The sequence below is a fragment of the Dendrobates tinctorius genome, unplaced genomic scaffold (assembly GCF_039654945.1).
Source record: "Dendrobates tinctorius isolate UK_male_01 unplaced genomic scaffold, ASM3965494v1 ptg000111l, whole genome shotgun sequence".
Lineage (NCBI taxonomy): Eukaryota > Metazoa > Chordata > Amphibia > Anura > Dendrobatidae > Dendrobates > Dendrobates tinctorius.
This window is the reverse complement of record NW_027361779.1, coordinates 41,635,585-41,657,492: the sequence shown is the minus strand read 5'-3', so window position 1 is coordinate 41,657,492 and position 21,908 is coordinate 41,635,585. Positions and strand designations below refer to the sequence as shown.

General features: G+C 42.1%; 1 long non-coding RNA gene across 2 annotated transcripts in view; it reads right to left on the bottom strand.

Annotated features, from left to right (window-relative positions):
• Positions 1-4,785, bottom strand: part of LOC141100952 (uncharacterized) — a 39,280-nt gene extending 34,495 nt beyond the window's left edge. For both annotated transcript variants that reach the window (XR_012234830.1, XR_012234829.1), the window contains exon 1: positions 4,662-4,785. This is a non-coding gene — a long non-coding RNA (uncharacterized lncRNA). The remainder of the gene's footprint in view (positions 1-4,661) is intronic.
• Positions 4,786-21,908: the final 17,123 nt, after the last annotated feature.

The window sequence follows — 21,908 nt, the reverse complement described above, 5'->3', positions numbered from 1 at the left end:
TTTCCTTCTGCAAATAATCCTCTCTACTTTTTTCATCCGTTCTATGCTTAGCTTTCTGAATGTCTACCTTAGTATAACCCCTCTTTATAAAACGTTTACCAATGATCTCACATTGTTTATCGTATAAATAAATTGTCTTGGCATCAAATTGATATGTGAAACGTATATTGCATGGATTATTATTAATATAGAACATGAAATTCTCAATATTAAATACATCACCATCCCACACAATTATAACATCATCAATAAATCTCAAAAAAAGAAAAATATCAGAAGAAAAAGGATTTTTTTCAGAAAAAATATACTCCTCCTCCCACCAGGCCATAAAAATAATAGCAAGAGACGGTGAAAAAAATCCTTTTTCTTCTGATATTTTTCTTTTTTTGAGATTTATTGATGATGTTATAATTGTGTGGGATGGTGATGTATTTAATATTGAGAATTTCATGTTCTATATTAATAATAATCCATGCAATATACGTTTCACATATCAATTTGATGCCAAGACAATTTCGTTTTTGGATATTCTTTTGTCGGCAAATTTGGAAGAAAAAAAGATTGATTGTGATATTTTTAGAAAATCTACGGCAGGTAATTCACTGTTACACGCATCTAGCTGCCATCCACGTCATGTTATAGCCAATATACCTACAGGGGAGTTTGTAAGAGCAAAAAGAACATGTACCACGCCTAATTTATACGATAAACAATGTGAGATCATTGGTAAACGTTTTATAAAGAGGGGTTATACTAAGGTAGACATTCAGAAAGCTAAGCATAGAACGGATGAAAAAAGTAGAGAGGATTATTTGCAGAAGGAAAGCAGAAAAACACCAAATTCTGTGGAGGGTCGGTCACCTATTGTTTTTTCAACTAATTTTAGTACTGACTACTACAGGATTGTTCATATTATTAAAAAATTCCTCCCTATTTTGTATGTTGATGATACATTAAAGAATATACTGAAGGATGGGATCAGATTTGTTTCAAGGAGGAATAAAACTATTGCTAATAAGGTATCTCCAAGTGATCATACTAGTGCCAATAGACATGCTAATAAATTTTTTTCAGACAGTTCAGCAAGTATAACTAATTGGTTACCCACTTGTGGATCTTTTAAATGTGCTCAGAAAAACTGTGGGCTATGTAGGTTTATGTGGAACACAGAAAAAATAGTATCTTCTGTTAATGGAAAGGAATTTAAAATAAAATCTTTTTTGAACTGTGGTTCCACTGGTGTGATCTATGTCATAACATGCGTGGATTGTAATATTCAGTATGTGGGAAATACTTCACGCACCTTGAGACGTCGTATTTCCGAGCACGTTTATGACGTAGGTCACACTACCACACGCAGTTTGTCTGCTGCTTCTCGACATTTTTTGCATATACATAAAGGAGATCTCAGCAACTTTAGGGTTAATGCCATAGAGAAGGTGCAGACAAAAAGGGTAGGTGGAAATTTAAATGATTTATTATTACGCCGAGAGGCAAAATGGATGTTATTGTTACAAAGCAGAGTTCCAACGGGTATGAATATTAGGAGTGAGATTTTGAGTGTTTTGTAAGTGTGATTTTGACTTGCTACCCTCTATTAATCAGCTGCCTATGTTTAGTCTTGATTGTTCCTTGACTTCCTTTGTTTCCCTTTATAAGCATGTGTTCAGATGTATTATGTGTTGTCTTAGAATAAGGACTGTTTTTTTGTCCGAAACGCGTCCAACTACACGTCCTGATGCGTCTCTTATCATGATGGAGAATCTTATGATTTTTTTAAATTTTGGAATAAAGGAATAAAAATTTTTTTAATCTAATTATTGATCTGGATGCTGGAATTTTTTTCCATATTACGCTTTGCTGCAGAGGGATCCTGTTTCCACATTCCGTGCACCGATCGGACTTATAGCTGTCTTCTTTGGGGTGAGCTGAAAAAAGAAGGCAATGATGAGGTATTGGAGATGACAATGATGGAGGTAGTGGAGAAGGCAATGATGGGGTGGTGGAGAAGACGATAATGGAGGTGGTAGAGGAGAACAATGATTGGGGTGGTGGACAAGGCAATGATAGATGTGGTAGGGGAGAACAATGATGGAGGTGGTGGAGAGGACAATGACGGGGGTGGTGAAGAGGGCAATGATGGGGGTGGTGGAGAGGGCAATAATGGAAGTGGTGAAGAAGGCAATGATGGAGGTGGTGGAGAAAGCAATGATGGAGGTGGTGGAGAAGGCAAAGATGGGGGTGGGTTGAGGACAATTTTGGAGGTGGGGAGATGACAATTATGGAGATGGTGGAGAGGACAATAATGGAGGTGGTGAAGAGGGCAATGATGGGGTGGTGAAGAGGGCAATGATGGGGTGGTGAAGAGGGCAATGATGGAAGTGGTGGAGAGGGCAATGATGGAGGTGGGAGAGAAGGCAAAGATGGAGGTGTGGAGAAGGCAATTATAGGGGTGGTGGAGATGACAATGATGGAGGTGGGGGAGAGGACAATTTTGGAGGTGGGGGAGATGACAATTATGGAGACGGTGGAGAGGACAATAATGGAGGTGGTGAAGAGGGCAATGATGGAAGTGGTGGAGAGGGCAATGAGTGGGGTGGTAGAGAGGGCAATGATGGATGTATGAGAGAAGACAATGAAGGAGGTGGGGAGAAGGCAATTATAGAGGTGGTGGATAGGGCAATGATGGATGTGGTGGAGAGGACAATGATGGAGATTGGGTAGAGGACATGATGGGATGTGGGGGATTGGGATGGGAGGAAGGGGACTTATGATGGACGTATGAACATGGGAAGGGGGAGGAAGACATTAGATATGGATGTAAAATACATTTATTGGTGGAGGAGGGTGCTAAGTTCCTGATAGCTTCCTTCCCCATCTCACAATTCATTGTGATGCTATCGGGAATTAAAATTTATTGGGGAGAGGGGGAGGAGAGGGTAAGGTGTATAGGACCCTTTATAATGAATTAAAAGAATGAATTGGGAGGTGGCGGAGGATGCTCAGTACCTGATAGCATCTTCTCCCTCTCCCAAATTCATTACGATGCTATCAGTGACTTATAATGAATTGGGGTGGGAGACAGGACAGGGACTAAGGCTATGTGAACACGTTCAGGATTTGCAGTAGAAAATTCTGCTGCATGTCTTAATGTTTTGACAGATAGAATGTTGCGTAGAATACATTTATGTTTTTCCACATTTTTGCCATACTTTTGTTGTGTATTTTCCCCCACTCATTATTACGGGTGAAATACGCTGCAAGAATTGAAAAAATGTAGATTTTAATCTGCTGCAAATATGCAAGGAAAAATGAGCAACTTGTGCATGAGACTTCAGAGATCTCATTCACTTTGCTTGTACTGTAAAACCTTATGTACTTTACGTGTGATCATCGTGACAAGATGAGTTGTGGCTGGGAGATGTCGACCTGAAGGTCTGATCCAGAGGCATAGCTTTGCCTTCTGTGTGTTTAATTAGTGCAATGCTGGGACCTCTGGTTCTGCTAGTCTTAGTTTCTGTTTTCAGTTTGTTTCGGCAGCCTTCTCTTTGTTTTCTATTAGGAGGTGACCCTTTTTTTGTACCCAGTCCTTAGATCTTTCAAGGACCCCTTTCCCCCATCTATAGGTCTTCGCTTGAGATTTACCTTGGATCGTCGGTGGATCTATTCGCTAGGAATGGGTCGCCCGCTCCATCGGAGGGTATCAGCCTAGTCGCAGCGCAGGGTCAGTTTCCCCCCTCTTACCCTAATCCTGTGCTGCAGTACTGTAACACCATCCTCTCACATTTACCCTCTGTGCCCTGTCCCCCCTCAGTCACAATGCCCCCATCCTCTCACATTCACCCCCAGTGCCCTATTGCCCCTCCCCCACTTCAGCCCTCACAATACCCCATCCTCTCACAGTAACCTCCATTGTAGGGTATCAGCCTAGTCACAGCGCAGGGTCAGTTCCCCCCCCCTCTTACCCTAGTCCTGTGCTGCAGTACCGTAACACCATCCTATCACATTCACCCTCTGTGCCCTGTCCCCCTCAGTCACAATACCCCATCCTCTCACATTCACCCCCAGTGCCCTATTGCCCCTCCCCCACTTCAGCCCTCACAATACCCCATCCTCTCACAGTAACTCCCAGTGCTCTGTCCCCCCTGCCTCACCATACCCCCATCCTCTCACATTCAGTGACCATGAGATGCCTAAGTTGAATGAATTTAATAAATTCCAATCCCACTTACCATGAAGCTTGCAGGCAGTGAATGAGGCAGGACCAGGAAGTGTCCATTATGGCCCAGCGTGCCTGAGACAAGCAGAGCCTGAATGGCAGAAACTGCTGGCCAGGAAGCAGCTCCTCGGGTGAGACTGTAGCACTGCACACTGCACAGACAGGCTCTGCAATCTTCCTCTGTGCAGTCTGTGAGACAGGGGAGTCAGCATTGGGCTGCTCTCTCCCTGACACCTCAGATACTGAAAACGTATAACGTGGTAGCAGCTGCCAGTTGATTTGAATCATCTAAAGAAGCTATAAACCTAAGTAGCTATAAACCTATCTGCCATGGACAGTCTATTAGATTGGCTAGTGGTGAGAGCAAGAGCATCAGGAGGAGAAGAGTGGCTGCTCTGATACTTGGAGGAAGCGGCCCCTGCATCGGAGATGCTGGCATTACCTGTGGAAGAAGTGGGCCCGAGCCATCCTGTCAGTGACGATGGTGCTGCTCGAGGAAGAAGAGAAACCGTCGGGATGCCTATTTCCCTATATTAGCCGGAAGTAGGAAGGCGTCAATTGGGAAGCATCCATCAAGTTCCTGTGAGGCTGAGCCAGCGGTGGGATTACTGCAAAGTCTCGCGATAGCTCCGAGCATCACGGGATCGGCTAGCATGGAACCAGCCTCTGATGTTGCAGACGGTGATCCCTGGAGCGCTGTTTCCAGCTGGAGTTTCCGGTATAGCTGGGGCACTGAGCAGCGGCTGCTGCAAAAGAGCTTACCTGCGGCAGCATCAGTGCTCAGGGCATGGGGACCAGCCGAAGATCTGGTAGAAGATTTTCAGACCAGCATAGGGTTACCCCCATCCAGTCGTCCTGCTTTCCAGCAGCTTTCACGTCCACAGACGGTGCCTGAAGCAAGTCTCCAGATGACAGGTCAAGCTGCTGATGGTGAGATAATTACTCCTATATTACAAACTTTATGTTACTGCAGATAGGATTAAGGATTTAGATAAATTATCTGCAGGGCATAATGTTCACTCTGGTGCTAGGGCTGGGGTACCGGATTTCTGTCTTAAGGAAGGTTTGGCATGGCATGTGAATTATCACCACTTGGTTTTCATTTAAGTGGATCATTCATGGACAATATTTGGGCTGGGGAATTCATTGTCATTTTTATTCTCCTTCGCAGCAGAGAGCATTCTAGGGTTGATAAGTCAGATGACAATGATAGGAAGAAATTTTTCAAATCATTTAATGTTTGGTTGCAATCATTTCTCATTTATGTTGCTGTTTTAAGTGAAAAAGCTCCAGCACTAAGCTTTCAACATATTGATATTGTTTTGGAAGCGTACCGTCATTTTCGTTGTCATATGACAAGGCTTTTAGTCAGAAATTATCTGTGCACCCGTCTTTGAGATGGGGAGTAAAAGATGTTGGGCTTTGGTTAACCATGATGTTCCACACAAAAAAGGCAAAGCGATCCGTACAGCAAAAGACAATAATAAGATAATTATGCTCACATCGAGCTTGCATCATGCCCGGTACCTTAGGTGCTTCTCCATGAAACCACATAACAGCAAGTCCAACGAGAAGAAGAAATTGGATGGCACTCACCGGTAAAATCCAAAAATTTATTTCAAAAAGTTAAAACATCTGCAGCGGAAGAATGGTAAAGGGAGTGCAGGAGGAGGCGACGGCTGTTTCATGCTGTTGCGCTTCCCTTTCTTGTTTTTATTTTGAGTTTTTTTCTTTTCTGCAATCGTGTTTAGAGTCTATTTTTCCTGGTAGTAAAATTATACATTATTTGGACGATTTTTTTATTCATTGGTTCAGCTAATTCTCATGATTGTTTTCAGTTATTGTCTAGGTTTTTGAGTTTGATAAAGGATTTTGGTGTTCCTATTGCTGATGAAAAGACGTTTTTTCCCTGGTAAAAAGTTAGAATTCTTAGGTATTGAAATTGATTCTAAAAATATGGTTTGTAGTTTACCTCTTCGTAAGATTTCAAAACTGACTTTGGCAGTTTGTGAATTTTTGGATAAGGAATCTGCTTCGCTTCAGGAGTTCCAGTCGCATCTCTGTATGTTAAATTTTGCATTAAGAAAAATACCAATTGGTCGTGTTCTTATGAGAAGACTATATGATGCTACTAAGGGTTTTTCTTTTCCTTATAGTCAGATTTTGATTTCCCATGCTATGAAAGAGGATTTATTGATTTGGAAGGAATTTTTAAAGGATTTTAACTGTATTTCTTGCTGGCAAAGCGAATTCCAGTCATCGGAAGCTTGTCAGTTTTATTATGGTGCAAATCAGATTGGTTTTGGCTGTTTTTTACAGGGATGGTGGGTAGCTCAGTCTTGGCCGAGAGTTATTTTAGATTCGGTTTCTAATCCCATTGTTTTTGAGTTATTGTCTGGGGTATTTTACTTCAGAATAAAAGGATTCTTTTATTTATTGCTTCCCAAGGTGTTATTTTTTACATTAATACTGTGTCCTTGAAAAATGTTTCATGTAATAGAATTCTGAGGTGGCTGGTCTTGATTTTATTGAAACATAATACTGTATTTGGCTGAAGGCTTGTTTCAAACCTGAGTATCCTAATGTAATTGGGAATCTTCTTTCATGTCAACAGCTGGAACAATTCCAGGCTTTGCTTCCGGATGCCGACTGGGATGGGAATTATTTTAACCCTTGACCCTGAGTTGATTATTAATTCCTTGGCACCTTGCACGTGGGCGGACTACTCTGCCGCATGGAAAAAATGGGTTTTATTTTGATCTAAAGAAGGTTTAACTCATCACAGGTTAACAGCAGAGTCTGCTCATTTCTTAGAAAGATTAGCACATGAGGACTTGTCGCATTCTTCCGTCTGTAAGAAACTCATACGGGTATCGTTTTTTATGAAGTTGCATGGTGAACAATCTTTGACATCTATATTTTCGGTAAAACAATTTTTAAAAAGGTACAAAAAATTGTTTTTTAAGCAGGATGATAGGGAACCTATATCGGTTTATCTTTTGTTCAAATTTTGGCAGGTGTTAGAGAAGGTTTGTTCTGATGGTTTTGAGACAACCCTATTTTGCACTGTTTTTGTTCTTTTGTTTTTAGTTGTGCTTCAGAATAAGCGAATTATTATCGACTAATAAACGGCGAGCTTCTGGGCTTCAATTTTCTGACACCTCAATTTTAGAATCTTGTATTGTGATTTTTCTGCGGCGTTCTAAAACTGTCCAGCTTGGTAAAGGACAGAATATTGTCTTGAATAGCATTTTTGAGTCATGCTTATGTCCAGTGTCGAACATGCGGGAATGGTTAAAAATTTGCCCTAATTTGAAGGGTTCTCTTTTTATTCATCAGAATGGCACAACTGTGACAAAGTTTCAATTTTCATTTGTTTTGAAAATATGTTTGTCAGATTTGAACTTGAGTAAATTGAGATTATCTTCACATTCATTCAGAATTGGCGCTGCCACCGAGACGGCCAGGTCTGGAATGAATGCTGCACTAATTAAGATTATTGTAAGGTGGAGATCTGATCATTACAAAATTTATGTAGGGCCTAATTTATTGTTTAATTGTTGAATTTTTTAAGTTGAAAAATCATTTGGAAAGTGAGCCGTTCATTCACATTTTGGGCCCAGCAGCGAGCCTCCAAAAGAAATTATTCGGAAAACCTATCTTTTGATGTAAAGCAAGTACAGGTATACTGGCACGGTTTTCGGGGGCTCCGTTGGTGTGATTTGAATAAAGTTTTAATGGAATTATTAATAAAGTGGCCAAAACCAGATTTATTAATTCTCCATGGTTTAGGTAATGATTTGGGTAAGTTTAGAACTTTGGATTTGCTGTGGCAAGTGAAAAGCGATTTGGTCTGGTTGTCACAGCAGTTATGGGATTCTTCCACTGTTTTTTCCAAAGTCATTCCTAGGCTCTGTTGGAAATTACAATGGTTGATGTTTTTAGAAAAAATTAGAAAGCTAATAGGGGTCTTAATAAATTCATGTCATGTTTACATGGTTTTTCCTATCGACATTGAGATCTTGAAGGGGTCGCAACTGGTTTATACCAAGGTAACTCTATTCATCTTTCTGATATTGGTAGTGATATCTTCAATCTTGGATTACAGAGCATTGTGGAAAATTGGTTGGGTTGCGCTGTGGGGGAGGGGCACAACTTTTTAAGCTGTGCCCTCTTGGGATGGTCATCATGATTTATGGGTGGACCAGTTTACAAGGTTCATTATTTATTAAATTATTTATTTATGGTATTTATAGAATGTTTGGTTATTTACCTGTATCGCAAGTCTTAATAAAGTACCCAACCTTTGTTTATCTCACAATGCTCTGTGTCTTGAGTATTATTAACTCAAATGATTAGTTTAATTGATTTGATCACATGGGCTGGAAGATTGAAAAGGTAAAAATTAGCAGCTCTATGGTAGCAGCTGCCAGTTGATTTGAATCATCTAAAGAAGCCCTGCCCTCCCTCCTGGTATTTAAGTTTTTTAATTTTGACATTTTCATGGTTGTTGCGGTGCTTTGTTAGAGGGAGTAGTTAAGTGTCAAGTTGATGGTGGGATGAAATTGATTAAACTGTTCATGCAACATCTTTAGCTGTGGCTCAGACTCTGTTCAGATGATTAAAATATCATCAATGCAGCAAAGGAATTTGCTCCTCAGACATTGTGGGGGCATCACAACATAGGACCCAATCAGAGTACAATAAAACTTTCACCCTCGTTATCTATGAACTGTTCCAATATTTATGGCCACAACTGTTTATCACTCTCCCATAATGATAGTTCAGCTTCACGTCACTTATCTTATCTATTGCATTATTTCTTTCTGTGCTGTGTTGTGTATAAATATGTGATTCTTCAGATTTTGTATTAGTCTATATGCCTGATGAAGAGACTTGAGTAGTCTTGAAAGCTTGCAATTTGTTGCCATCTTTTCTGTTAGCCATTAAAAGGTATCAACCACTGAGGACTCTCAATTCTAAATATTTTTCTATCTACTGGCTAATACAGTACAAAGATATATATCTTTCCTGTACTAAATTTCTCCCAATTTTAAATGAGGATTATACTTTGGCTAAAATTCTACAATCTGGGGTTAATGTAGCAGCCAGAAGAGCACCAACCATTAAAAATAAAATTCCCCCTAGTATGTTTCGTTTTTGAATGACCAATAATATTTGGCTGAATTAGGCTGGGTTTACACGTAGCGGAACTCCTGCGGAAAAACTAGCGATTTGCAAGCGATTTGCAAGTAATCTGTAGCATTGCTTGGAGAACTGATTGACAGGTGGGTCACATTCGTCAAACATAGTGTTTGACTAGTGTGACCAACTTTTTACTATTGAGGCTGCCTATGCAGCATCAGTAGTAAAAAGATCTAACGTTAAAAATAATAAAAAAAATAAAAAAATTTGTTATATTCACCTTCCGATGTCCCTCGCAGCATCCCCAGGCCTCCACGATGCTCCAGCAGGTCCCGTTCCCAGTGATGCATTGCGACAATGACCTTTGATGACGTCGCGGTCTTGCGAGACTGCTACAGTATCGCGAGACAGCGACATCAGCAAAGGTCATTATTGCAATGCATTATTGGGAACGGGAGCTTCCGCGTGTATCGCTGAAGCCTGGGGACGCTGCGCGGGACATCGGAAGGTGAATATAACACGATTTTTTAATTTTAATTCTATTTTTTAGGGTGTGTGCACACGCAACGGATTCTGCTGCGGATCCGCAGCGGATTTGGCCCTGCGGATCTGCAGCAGTTTCTGCTGCGGTGTACAGAACCATTATTCCCTATGGGAAATGGAAACCGCAGTGCAGATGCTGCAGAATTTTCCGAGCGGATTTTCTGCGGTTTCTAAACCGCAGAAAGAATTGACATTTCAATTCTTTCTGCGGATTCTGCAGCGGTTTACCATCTCCTCCACTGTGGAGATGGTAAAACTGCAGGGCAAAACCGCAGGATAATCTGCAGATAAACCACAGGTCTTTTGACCTGCGGATTTATCTGCGGATTTTGAAAATCCACGCAGATTAATCCGCAGCAGATTCCCCAGCGTGTGCACACAGCCTTACAGGGATATGGTACCCACAGCCCGGAGGACAGTCTCCTCTCCTCCGGACCTGTTCTGCTTACTTTTTGCCTGGTGGGCACAGCCACATGCGGAAAGTAAGCAGAACAATGCATTCCTATGTGGGCGGAATTGCTGCGATTCCGCAAAATAATGAGCATGCTGCGGATTTTTCCGCAATGCGATTCCGCCACGGGAAAATCTGCAGCATTAGCACAGCATTGCAGAATCCCATAGGATTGCATGGGTTGCTGTTTTTTTGCATTTTCGTGGCAAAATCATGCGTTGAAAACCGCCGCGAAAACACTGTGACTCGTGAACGCAGCCTTATACAGGTTTTTTTTAAATGCGGCACAAACAATTGCAGAACTTGTAAACACGCACTTATCACTAAAATATTTAGTAGTCATGATGATTCGACTCATTTCAATTTAAAATAGTACATTAATTGTAATTCAACCTTTGCTGTATATAAGATCAATTGTACAACTTGTAATTTGTCTTACATAGGGTGCACTTCACGAGAACGTAAAACTCGTATTTCTGAGCACCTATGTGATGTAAAGAATAACAATAATTCTAATCGTAATATCTCCACAACAGCGAAACAATTTGTAACTCACCATGCTCGCAGTAAGTTGTCCTTTCAGGTATGTGGCTTAGAACATGTCAGCAAGCCCCTGCGTGGGGGAGATGTTAGACGGCATCTTCTCACATGGGAGGCATTTTGGATCTATAATCTTAACACTAGATTCCCTAATGGACTCAATAAACGAACTGAAATAATGTTCCATTATTAATGTCAAATGCAAATATATGTACTTTTTATTTAACAATGTTTTATTTGCGTATTTTTATTTTATTCACATCTATAGCGTGCACTTGATTTATTAGGACCTTCTCAAATGTCAGGTGACGTTTGGGAAATGTTTTTATTGGTTGAAGCATGCTATAAAATTTTAGAAGTTGCCACAAGTAACTGAGCTTTGACAAAGATTGCTATAGATCGAAATGCGTCACTCATTTCCCTTTGTTAACATTTTCAGAGGAGAACCTTAGCACATGTATCATTTAATATGGATCAATAAAGACTAAGGACATTTTTTAGGAGCTGGAATATGACCCTTTCTTTACTGTAAGATACCCCCACGGTGAATTCCTCCACAGTACCCTCCACATGCACAGTATAATGAACTTACTGTACCCCAGCCCTCAACTACTCCAGAAAAGTGTGGTGACCCCAACATAGTCTGATCCACCAACTGTGACCTCTACACAGCCCTCCATGCATAAGGGGCCTAACTACAGTATACTGTCCCCACACCTGTCCACACTGTATAGTGGCCCTCATACAGCCCTCCGCACAGTATGATGGTCCCCACATAAAGCTTCACACTGTATAATTGCCTGAATACAGTATAATGCACCCCATAGTCATCCATACAGTATAATGCACCCCATAATCCTCTGTATAGTATAATGCACCTCATAATCCATACAATATAATGCACAATTCATTGTCCTCTGTATAGTATAATGCACCCCATAGTCCTATGTGTAGAGTTGAGCGATACCGTCCGATGGTATCGGCCGATCTTTAAAAAAAGTATCGGTATCGCCGATTCCGATACCGGAAGTCCCATTCAAGTCTATGGGACTTCCGGTATCGGAATAAGAAAAACCCTTTCCTGCCCTTGTACAGCCTCTCTGGGGTCTGTACGGGCCTTTCGGGGGGCTGTGCCGGCCTGCCAGGGGGTCTGTGCAGGCTCCGGTGGTCTGTGCCGGCCTGCCGGTGGTCTGTGCAGGCTCCGGGGGGCTGTGCCGGCCTGCCGGGGGGCTGTGCCGGCCTGCCGGGGGGCTGTGCAGGCTCCGGGGGGCTGTGCCGGCCTGCCGGGGGGCTGTGCCGGCCTGCCGGTGGTCTGTGCAGGCTCCGGGGGTCTGTGCAGGCATCGTCCGATGGGACTACAAGTCCCATCGGGCGATGCCTGCTACCATGACAGTGATTGACACATTAGCCAATGATGGGACAGTAGTAGTCCCATCATCCGGCTAATGTGTTAAATGTAAAAAAAAAAAAAAAAAAAATTACATGCTACATACATACAACATGCATACTACATACATGCTACATTCATACTACATACTACATACATGCTACATTCATACTACATGCAACATACATACTACATATATACTACATGCATGCTACATACATACTGCATGCTACATACATACCACATATATACTACATACATACTACATGCATGCTACATGCATGCTACATGCTACATACATAACACATATATACTACATGCATGCTACATAATTCCCACGCAGCAATGGCATAAAGTGAGACTAGGGACTTTTTTTTTTTTAAGTGGCGGAGGAATACAGTGCGGAAGGATACCTACCTTCCGTCATTGGATTCCTGCAGCCCGTAGAGAACGGCAGCATCATCTGATGCTGCAGTTCTCTACCCAAGATCGTCGTGGGACACACTCGTGGACTGCTTCGGATCGTGGGTGAGTATTTTTGTGGTTTGTTATGTTAATATTTATTCCGGAAAGACAATGGCTTCGGGGAACAATGTGACAAGTATTGGTAAGTATGTTACTCTATGTTATATGTACTGTATGTCTATGTATGAATTGTATGAATGTATTGTATGTATGTAGTATATATGTGGTATGTATGTAGCATGTAGTATGTATGTAGTATGTATGTAGCATGCATGTAGCATGTAGTATGTATGTAGCATGCATGTAGTATATATGTAGTATGTATGTAGCATGCATGTAGTATATATGTAGCATGTATGTAGTATGTATGTGGTATGTATGTAGCATGTAGTATGTATGTAGCATGCATGTAGTATATATGTAGTATGTATGTAGCATGTAGTATGTATGTAGTATGTATGTGGTATGTATGTAGCATGTAGTATGTATGTAGTATGTATGTGGTATGTATGTAGCATGTAGTATGTATGTAGCATGCATGTAGTATATATGTAGTATGTAGTATGTATGTAGTATGTATATGGTATGTATGTAGCATGTAGTATGTATGTAGCATGCATGTAGCATGCATGTAGTATGTATGTAGCATGCATGTAGTATGTATGTAGCATGCATGTAGTATGTATGTAGCATGCATGTAGTATGTATGTAGCATGCAGTATGTATGTAGCATGTATGTAGTATGTATGTAGTATATATGTAGTATGTATGTAGCATGTAGTATGTATGTAGCATGCATGTAGTATATATGTAGTATGTATGTAGCATGTATGTAGTATGTATGTAGTATGTATGTAGCATGCAGTATGTATGTAGCATGTATGTAGTATGTATGTAGTATATATGTAGTATGTATGTAGCATGCATGTAGTATGTATGTAGCATGTAGTATGTATGTAGCATGCATGTAGTATGTATGTAGCATGTATGTAGTATGTATGTAGTATATATGTAGTATGTATGTAGCATGTAGTATGTATGTAGCATGCATGTAGTATGTATGTAGTATTTTTTTTTTTTTTTTTTAACATTTAACACATTAGCCGGATGATGGGACTACTACTGTCCCATCATTGGCTAATGTGTCAATCACTGTCATGGTAGCAGGCATCGCCCGATGGGACTTGTAGTCCCATCGGACGATGCTTGCACAGACCCCCGGACATCAGCACAGCCCCCCGGCAGGCCGGCACAGCCCCCCGGCAGGCCGGTACAGACCCCCACAGGGTGCACAGACCACCGGCAGGCCGGCACAGCCCCCCGGCAGGCCGGCAGAGACCCCGGGCAGTCCACACAGCCCCCCGGCAGGCCGGCACAGCCCCCCGGCAGGCCGGCAGAGACCCCCGGAAGGCCCGAAATGACGGCGCATCATGATGCTCACACACCGCGCATCATGATGACGTCAGGCCGTCAATCAACTGAACTTCCGATTCCGATGCCGAATTCCGATATTGAAAAAATATCGGAAGTCGGTATCGGAATTCCGATACAGCAAGTATCGGCCGATACCCGATACTTGCGGTATCGGAATGCTCAACACTACCTATGTGTAATATAATACACCCCATAGTCCTCTGTATACTATAATCCACCCCATAGTCCTCTGTATAACATAATGCATCATATAGTCCATACAATATAATGCACCCCATAGTCCTCTATATAGTATAATGCACCCAATAGTCCATACAGCATAATGTACTCCCCATAGTCCATACAGCATAATGCAACTCTTAGTCCTCAGTATAGTATAATGCACCCTGTTATGAATGAGTCACCGTAGGAGGCAAAAGCAGAAATACAAGCTAAGTCCAGAAAACCAGAGAAGTTGGCAACTATCAGATTGCAGACCCCTGAACCTATCAACACAACTAGCAGTAGCCATGGGGGGTTCCTACGATGCCCTAGACCCCTCGATCACAGCCGGAGAATAACATAGGCCTAAAGAAAGAAAGGGGAAATCTAAACTGCCCCAGAGCAGACCCCAAAGCAATAGGCAGCCCCCAACATATAATGACGGTGAAGCAAGATGAAAATACTAACACAGACAGAAAGATAGACTGAGCAAAGACGGGGCCCAAAAACTACCTAGATAGGAAAGGACAGGAAGGCTGCTGTCTGCAATCTGCCAAAACCCTATCAAAGACATAAGCCAACAAGCTGATATGAAAAAGGCCCTGAAGCAGCTAGGCTTCAAAAACTAAATCAGCACTCAGGTATTTTCAGAAGACAGAGCTAAATGAATTCAGCACACCCCAGCAGGGAATGGCAGAAATCCAGAAAAACAAAGCAAATCAAAGTCAAGCACAAAAGCAAAAGGCCGAGCAGCAAACTTAGCTTTAGAGGAGCAGGAATTCAGACTGGTCTCCAAGGATCCCACAGAGAAATCACCCGCAGGGCAGAAGGGCGTCGGCAGCCTTATATCCAGTCAGTAACTCCACTCAGCCAGTCATCATCATCAGCCTCAGGTGTTTGATAATCAGGCTCACTACCTTTCTTTACCAGAAGAGGGAGTTCCTCGGGCCTCAGTAATGAAGGGGAAAATGAACTCGCAACAGTACCTCCCCCTTGAGGAGGGGTCACCGAACCCTCAACTACGCCACCAGGGCGATCAGGGTGAGCCCGATGAAAGGCACGCACCAATCTTTTGGCATGAATATCAGAGGATCAGAGGCAGAGACCCAGGAATTATCCTCCTGACCATAAACCTTCCACTTAACCAAATACTGGAGTCTCCGTCTAGCCAGACGGGAATCCAGTACTTTCTCTACCTCATATTCCATGTTACCTTCAACCAATACAGGGTCTGGAGGTCCCACCCCCGGAACAACAGGTTCAACAAACCTCTTCAACAAAGATTTATGGAACACATTATGGATTTTAAATGTGACAGGAAGAGCCAAACAAAAAGAGACCGGATTAATAATCTCCACAATCTTGTAAGGTCCAATAAATCTAGGCTTAAACTTAGGAGAAGCCACCTTCATAGCAATATTTTTTGATGATAACCACACCATATCACCAACCTTAAACTGGGGACCAATGGTCCTATGTTAGTTGGAAAACCGCTGGGCCTTTTCCTGGGAGAGAGATAACTTATCCACCACTTGGTCCCAGATCTGGTGCATTCTCTCCACCACAGTGTCAACACCTGGGCAGGCAGAGGGCTCCACCTGCCCTGAAGAAAATCGAGGATGAAACCCAAAGTTACAAAAAAAAGGTGACATCAAAGTGGCAGAACTAGCTCTATTATTTAAAGCAAATTCGGCCAAGGGCAAAAATAAAACCCAATCATCCTGATCAGCAGAAATAAAACATCTCAAATATGACTCCAAGGTCTGTTTTGTTCTCTCTGTCTGCCCATTGGTCTGAGGGTGAAAAGCAGAGGAGGAGGACAACTGAATTCCCAGCCTGGAACAGAAAGTTCTCCAAAATCTAGACACAAACTGGACTCCTCTGTCAGATACAATGTTCTCAGGAATCCCATGCAAACGAACCACCTGTTGTAAAAACAGGGGCACCAACTCAGAGGAAGACGGCAACTTAGGGAGTGGTACAAGATGAACCATCTTAGAGAACCTATCACAAATCACCCAAATAACAGTCATCCTCTGAGAGACAGGCATATCAGAGATGAAATCCATTGAAATATGGGTCCATGGCCTCTTGGGGACAGGCAAAGGCATCAACAACCCACTAGAGCGAGAACACGATTTAGACCGGGAGCGATTTAGACCGCGCGCCGAAATTTGGCTCATCTTTCATCATTTTTAAGAAATCTCAAGATGGAAGAGGCCAGGAGCCATTTGGTGAGCTGCATTTCTTGCTACATGTTCACAGATTTACCAGTGGAAAAGCCAAACTTCACATGCCACAAATGCAAGCTTGTGTCCCTGTTGGAGGAAAAGTTGCAAAATCTCGAAGAGAGGTTAGCTACGTTGAAGATCATTAAGGAAGGTGAAGAGTTCTTGGACAGAGCACAATTATCTCTTCATGTTACAGAAAGAGAAGAAATTCGAAGTGCACCTGAAGAAACAGAGGAATGGAGACATGTGACCCAGAGAAGCAGGAGGATCAGGAGGCAGTCAGCACCCATACTGCTCAGGAACCAGTACCAGGCTCTCACGCAGGAAAACGATGAAGAAATACATCAGGATAAGACTTTGCCAACAAACAGCAACCTTGTACGCCCTCAGAGTCCTCCTGGATGGAGAAAGAAAAATGTTGTGAAGAAGAAACGGAGAGTGGTGGTCATGGGGGATTCCCTGCTGAGAGGAACAGAGGCCGCTATCTGCAGACCGGATATAACTACAAGAGAAATGTGCTGTCTTCCAGGTGCAAAAATTAAAGATGTGTCTGACAGGATATCAGGACTCTTCAGACCTACAGATGACTACCCATTCCTGCTACTACATGTGGGGACAAATGACACCGCAAGAAACGACCTGGAAATCATCTGCAGAGACTTTGAAGACTTAGGCAAGAAAGTGAAAGAACTGGGAGCGCAGGTGGTCTTCTCTTCCATCCTCCCAGTGGATGGCCATGGAACAAGGAGGTGGAATAAGATTCTGCAGGTGAACAACTGGCTACGTCGATGGTGCCGTCAGCAACGATTTGGATTTCTGGATCACGGAGTGAACTACTTATACGATGGACTACTTGCTAGAGATGGGGTGCACCTTACGAAGACTGGAAAGCATGTATTTGGAAGTCGCCTTGCTACACTTGTAAGGAGAGCTTTAAACTAGAACAACATGGGAAGGGAAGCAAAAGACCAGAAAAAGCCATACACCTAACAAATGCTATTGAGAACTCTGCTATTAGAAGTGGAAAGGAAGAACAAAGACGAAAGAATCTAATTAATAAAAATATTGGAGAAAGAGAAACCAATCACAAACTAAAATGTTTCTATACTAATGCACAAAGCATGGGCAACAAACAAGGAGAATTGGAACTACTAACACAGGAACAGAAACATGATGTAATTGGAATCACTGAAACTTGGTGGGACAATACACATGATTGGAATACAAGACTAGAAGGATACAACTTATTTGCAAGAAACAGACTTGATAAACGAGGAGGGGGTGTCGCATTGTATGTTCGAAACGCGTATATCTGCACAGAGATTGAAGCTTCAGAGACTGGGAGTTCTGTGGAAACTGTTTGGGTAAGAATACAAGGACAGAACAATGGAAAGGACACCATTGTAGGCATTTACTACAGGCCGCCTGTGCAAGCCGAAGATATAGATGAACTCTTTATGCATCAGATGGCCAAGTTCTCCAAAAAATATGACATAGTTGTCATGGGAGATTTCAACTATCCAGACATTTGTTGGGAATCTCTCTCAGGCAAAACTAACAGGTCAAGGAAATTCTTATCCTCTCTTGCTGACAACTTTATCTTCCAAAAGGTAAGGGAGAAAACAAGGGGAACTGCTACCTTGGATCTAATCCTTATAAACAGGGAGGAAATGGTTGAGGAGGTAAAAGTGGCTGGGACCCTAGGAGGTAGCGACCATGCTATTTTAGAATTTTGGATTACTAGAGGTGGAAGACCTGTGAAGACTCAGACGTCAAGGTTAGATTTCAGAAAGGCAGATTTTAAGGGATTCAGAAAGAGAATTGGAGGGATCCAATGGCTGGATATCCTTAAAGACAAAAATGTCCAGGAAGGATGGGAAATCTTGAAAAATGAAATTCTCAAAGCACAGTTGTTAACAATTCCGAAAAGAGGGAAGAATAGGAAGCAGTTAAGGAAACCAGGATGGATGAACACAGAACTTAAGCACATGCTAAAAAGGAAGAAAAAAATGTTTATAAAATGGAAAGAGGGAGGCATATCTAAAGAAGAATATAATGCTGTCTGCAGAACCTGCAGGGCACAAATCAGATTATCTAAAGCTGAAAATGAACTGAGGCTTACAAGAGATGTCAAAAGCAATAATAAAGGATTTTGGGGATATGTCAAAAGTAAAAGAAAAGTCAAAGATGCTATAGGATTTTTACAGGATTAAAATGATGAAATGGTAAGACAGGATGTTGAGAAGGCTGAACTTTTAAATTCCTATTTTGCATCTGTTTTCTCTCAGAAAGGAAATGCAACATCAACTGTTATTCACTGTCCTATTAAGGGAATAGAAGAAGAATCCAGGATATCTATAAACAGAAAGATAGTGAGGAAACACTTAGCTAACCTAAATGAATTCAAGTCTCCAGGTCCAGATGAATTACACCCCAGAGTACTGAAGGAGATAGCAGAAGAAATTTTTGAACCCCTCTCCATAATCTTTGAAAATTCTTGGAGAACAGGAGAAGTGCCAGAAGACTGGAGAAGAGCAAATGTTGTTCCTATCTTCAAAAAGGGGAAGAAGGTGGACCCAGGCAACTATAGGCCGGTGAGTCTGACTTCTATACCAGGAAAGATCTTTGAACAAATTATTAAACAACATGTATGTCAATACCTGGATAAGAATGAAGTGATTAAACAGAGTCAGCATGGGTTTCTAACTAATAAGTCATGTCAGACTAACTTAATTTCCTTCTATGACGGTATCACTGATTGGGTGGATCAAGGAAATGCTGTAGATATAGTATATCTTGACTTCAGCAAAGCATTTGACAAAGTCTCTTATACAATCCTTATTGAAAAAATGACTAAGTATGGAATGGACAAGGCAACTGTTAGGTGGATTCATAACTGGCTTAGTGATCGGACCCAAAGAGTGGTCGTAAATGGCTGCACATCCAGTTGGAAGAATGTCTCAAGTGGGGTACCACAGGGCTCTGTCCTGGGCCCTGTATTGTTCAACATCTTTATCAACGATTTAGATGAAGGAATTGAGGGTAAACTGATTAAATTTGCTGATGACACAAAGCTAGGAGGGATAGCTAATACTAGAGAAGAGAGAGAGAGGATTCAAAAAGATTTAAATAAACTGGAGAAGTGGGCAGCAACTAACAGAATGGTTTTTAACAGGGAGAAATGCAAAGTACTACATCTGGGCAATAAAAATGAAAAAAGCATATATAGAATGGGAGGAATAGGGCTAAGTGACAGCACATGTGAAAAAGACTTGGGTATACTAATAGATCACAGACTGAATATGAGTCAACAGTGTGATGCAGCAGCAAAAAAGGCAAATGCAATTCTAGGATGTATTAACAGAAGCATACAGTCTAGATCATGTGAAGTCATTATTTCCCTCTACTCCTCTTTGGTCAGACCTCATCTGGAATATTGTGTCCAGTTTTGGGCACCACATTTTAAAAAAGACATCAACAAACTGGAGCAAGTTCAGAAAAGAGCGACCAGAATGGTGACCGGTCTGCAAACCCTGTCTTATGAGGAAAGGTTGCAGGATTTGGGAATGTTTAGTTTGCAAAAGAGAAGACTGAGAGGAGACTTAATAGCTGTCTACAAATATCTAAAGGGCTGTCACATTGTAGAAGGATCAACTTTATTCTCATTTGCACAAGGAAAGACTAGAAGCAATGGGATGAAACTGAATGGGAAGAGACACAGATTAGATATTAGAAAAAACTTTTTGACAGAGTGATCAATGAGTGGAACAGGCTGCCACGAGAAGTGGTGAGTTCTCCTTCAATGGAAGTCTTCAAACAGAGGCTGGACAGACATCTGACTGGGATGATTTAGCGAATCCTGCTTTGAGCAGGGGGTTGGACCAGATGGCCCAGGAGGTCCCTTCCAACTCTACGATTCTATGATTCTATGATTCTATGATTCACGTCCCACAGGACTGCACAAAATTCCTGACATCACGAGACAAGGAGGGCCACCAAAAAAAACCGACTCACCAGATCTCTAGTACCAAAAATACCTGGATGACCAGCCAAAGCAGAGCAATGAACTTCAGACATCACTCTCTTCTTCCACTGGTCAGGAACATACAACTTTCCACTGGGACAACGCTCAGGTCTGTCCTCCTGGAACTCTTCCGGAGCACGTCTCAAATCGGGCGAGATGGCAGAAAGAACTACCCCTTCGCCTAAGATGGTAGCAGGCTTGGTCACCACAGGAGAATCAGCAAAGAAGCTCCTAGAGAGGGCATCTGCCTTGACATTCTTTGTTCCAGGAAGAAAAGAAACCACAAAATCAAAACGTGTAAAAAACAAGGCCCACCTAGCCTGTCTAGGGTTCAAGCGCTTAGCCGACTCTAGGTAAATCAAATTCTTGTGATCAGTGAGGACCACGACTTGATGCTTAGCTCCCTCCAACCAATGTCTCCACTCCTCAAATGCCCATTTCATGGCCAACAGTTCCCTATTCCCCACATCATAGTTACGTTCAGATGGAGAACTTTCGGGAAAAGAAAGCACAGGGATTCATTTTAGATGTTACAGGATCCTTTTGGGACAAAACAGCTCCTGCACCAATCTCAGAAGCATCCACCTCTACCTGGAATGGAAGTGAGACATCAGGTTGCCGCAAAACCGGGGCGGAGGTGAATCTTCGCTTCAGCTCCTGAAAGGAAGAAACAGCCTCCGGAGACCAATTTAACACATCAGCACCCTTTTTAGTCAAATCAGTCAATGGCTTGGCAATACTAGAAAATTTTGCTATAAATTTCCGATAAAAATTAGCAAAACCCAAAAACTTCTGGAGGGCCTTCAAAGAAGTGGGCTGAACCCAATCGTGAATGGCATGTACCTTGGCCGGGTCCATTTCAATAGTTGACGGGGACAAAATAAATCCCAAAAAAGAAATCCTCTGTACTCCAAAAAGGCATTTCGATCCTTTGACATACAGGGAATTCTCCCTCAAGATCCGTAACACAGTCCGAATATGTTCCACATGAGAATCCCAATCCTTGGAGAAGATCAAAATATCATCCAGATAGATAATCAAAAATTTATCGACAAAATCTCGGAAAATATCGTTCATGAAGCACTGGAAGACAGAAGGGGCATTAGTGAGCCCAAAAGGCATCACCAGGTACTCAAAATGTCCCTCCGGAGTATTAAACGCCGTCTTCCATTCATCCCCATGCTTAATGCGAATAAGATTATACGCCCCCCTGAGGTCAAGCTTTGTAAACCAGCAAGCACCTTTAACTCTGGAGAATAGATCAGAAA